The 3311-nt window shown below is 38.5% G+C and overlaps 1 pseudogene; it reads right to left on the reverse strand.

The window, feature by feature from the left end:
* Window positions 1-1590: 1590 nt before the first annotated feature.
* Window positions 1591-3311, reverse strand: part of LOC105005070 — an 11337-nt pseudogene continuing 9616 nt past the window's right edge.

The following is a 3311-nucleotide window of genomic DNA, read 5'->3' on the forward strand; positions in this document are numbered from 1 at the left end:
ACTCACTTCCAGTGGATGGGAAAGCTCAGACTCTGAGAGATCTGTCCTATGGTCAGGCCAAGATTACACTCATGGAATGAGTTAGAGGTGGGACTTCACAAACGAGCATCTGTATTCCTACTTTAGAACTCATTTTTATTAAGTGGCCCTATAGACCGCTCCATTTTTCCCTTGAACAGTAGTTAACCCAAGGCTTTTATAAAATGCTCGTAACACAAAATAAAATGCATACAAATCACTCAAAACAAATAGCCTGGAGACTGAATGTTGAAAATATTTTAGCATGCATTTTTTCCTCACATTTTTGTTGCATAATAACAGTAATTATTAGCATAAAAGAATGCTAGGCACTTATGTTCTTTATATATATTAATTTATTTAATCATCATAATAATCCTTTAAAGAAGGTATTATTATTGTTATTATCCTTATTTTAGGAATAAAGAAACTGAGGAACAGAAGGGATAGAAAACTTGCTCATTGGTACATTGCTACTGTTTGTGATTCAAGCTTATGCTCTTACAATAATATATAAATACTTCCCACAACAACACACATGTACATACTCACACATATACATATATAAATACATAAATCTTAGATCATGTTCTATAATTCTTTGGAAGTTTCCTTTTGTATATATCTATATTTATTATTCACATTATTAACATACAATAAAATGTGTATAGGTATAGATTTTAGATTTATTGTAGTATCTTGGACTTCTCTTATTAATAAATATTTAATTTGCTTCTACTTTTTCATTATAAATAAAAATGAACATTCTTAAATATAGCCCCCTGTATCCAGCTGATTATTTTCTTAAGATAAATGCTTAGCCCCTGATCAAAGTTTGATGCATTTCCTTCCAACAATTTTTTAAAGAGGGTATTAAATCTTTTATTGATTACACATTATAAAGGATGATACCCAAGCTTGATTCCCATCTATAACTTTATCTGGTACCATAATTCAATTTAGATATATTTCATAGGATGTGCCAACAATCATTAATAACCAAAAAAAAAAAAAAACTCCATGACTTTGTATGGGCGACCCTTTTAATGGTGAACTCCAGGTCACAACACAGTAACTGTCAGTTCAACTACACCAAGGTTCTGAAGACAACAGCTTCTCCACCAAACCCAGCTGTAGATAAATTTCAAATGGAACTTGGCATCATTCCGGAAGGAATTCTAACGTTCTAACCAAAATGGCTTCAGAGGAGACTACACAGCACATTAAAAAAAAAAAAAAAGACATTTATCCAGCATCATGATCAGACTATTACATTTAGCAATCAACAGCATGAGTGTAAAAAAAAAAAAAAATCTACATTAAAACCCTTTGTTGGAATGCTTTACACTTTCCACAGAACAGAAACTAAAATAACCTGTTATACAATTAGTCACAAGTACAGGCCTTGAGTTTTTTGCCCAAACACATGAGTACTGTCTAAAACATGTCTTCTTTGTAGCAGCTAGGCCCTGCTACCACTGTTGGTGGAGTTCGCAAATCTGTTTTAACCTGTAGCTTCCCTGTCACTTCACTGACCCTTCTCTCCTGCTAAGCTTTGTTTCCTAGCAGTAATTAAAACCTTCGGCCACTGCCATAGCTACTGCTGCTGCTGGAACCACCATAGCCACCTTGGTTTTGTGCTTTGGCAAAGTATTGGCCTCCACCACCATAGGGGCCAGAACTTCTCCAAAGTTTCCTCCTTTCATGGGTCCAAAATTGGAAGATTGATTGCTGTAATTGCCAAAATATTTGTAGCTTCTGCCACCTCCAAAATTGCTTCCATCATTACCAAATCCATCATAACCATCTCCACTGCCACCATATCCACCACCACCATGGCTGCCACCAAAGCCATCTTGACCACTGAAGTTTCCTCCACAACCAAGGCTGTCATTCCCAACAAAACCACCTCCATGACCACCACCAAAGTTTCCAGAACTACTTCGACCTCTGGCTGGATGAAGCACTAGCCATCTCTTGCTTCAGTTCAGTTCAGTTCAGTCACTCAGTCGTGTCTGACTCTTTGCGACCCCATGAATCGCAGCACGCCAGGCCTCCCTGTCCATCACCAACTCCTGGAGTTCACCCAAACTCATGCCCATTGAGTCGGCGATGCCATCCAGCCATCTCATCCTCTGTCATCCCCTTCTCCTCCTGCCCCTAATCCCTCCCAGTATCAGGGTCTTTTCCAATGACTCAACTCTTTGCATCAGGTGGCCAAAGTATTGGAGTTTCAGCTTCGACATCAGTCCTTACAATGAACACCCAGGACCGATCTCCTTTAGGATGGACTGGCCGGATTTCTTTGCAGTCCAAGGACTCCCAAGAGTCTTCTCCAACACCACAGTTCAAAAGCATCAATTCTTCAGGGCTCAGCTTAGGGCTTTTCTCACTTCACAGTTGTGGCCATTAACAGTGTAGTATTTTCTGAATGACAGTCTTTTTTTTTTTTTTGCATTTTACCATTGCCATTTTTATTCTCTTTCCTTCTGAAATTGATCTTTCTTATTTTTCTTATATCAGTCTCCAAGTCCTTTTATCATTTTTTATTTCTTTTTATTTTATTTTATTTTTAAACTTTACATAATTGTATTAGTTTTGCCAAATATCAAAATGAATCTGCCACAGATATACATGTGTTCCCCATCCTGAACCCTCCTCCCTCCTCCCTCCCCATACCATCCCTCTGGGTCGTCCCAGTGCACTAGCCCCAAGCATCCAATATTGTGCATCGAACCTGGACTGGCAACTCGTTTCTTACATGATATTTTACATGTTTCAATGTCATTCTCCCAAATCTTCCCACCCTCTCCCTCTCCCACAGAGTCCATAAGACTGTTCTATACATCAGTGTCTCTTTTGCTGTCTCGTACACCGGGTTATTGTTACCATCTTTCTAAATTCTATATATATGCGTTAGTATACTGTATTTATGTTTTTCCTTCTGGCTTACTTCACTCTGTATAATAAGCTCCAGTTTCATCCACCTCATTAGAACTGATTCAAATGTATTCTTTTTAATGGCTGAGTAATACTCCATTGTGTATATGTACCACTGCTTTCTTATCCATTTATCTGCTGATGGACGTCTAGGTTGCTTCAATGTCCTGGCTATTATAAACAGTGCTGCAATGAACACTGGGGTACACGTGTCTCTTTCCCTTCTGGTTTCCTCAGTGTGTATGCCCAGCAGTGGGGTTGCTGGATCATAAGGCAGTTCTATTTCCAGTTTTTTAAGGAATCTCCACACTGTTCTCCATAGTGGCTGTACTAGTTTGCATTCCCACCAACAG

The sequence above is a fragment of the Bison bison genome, unplaced genomic scaffold, assembly GCF_000754665.1.
Source record: "Bison bison bison isolate TAMUID 2011002044 unplaced genomic scaffold, Bison_UMD1.0 scf7180017864485, whole genome shotgun sequence".
NCBI classification, from domain to species: domain Eukaryota; kingdom Metazoa; phylum Chordata; class Mammalia; order Artiodactyla; family Bovidae; genus Bison; species Bison bison.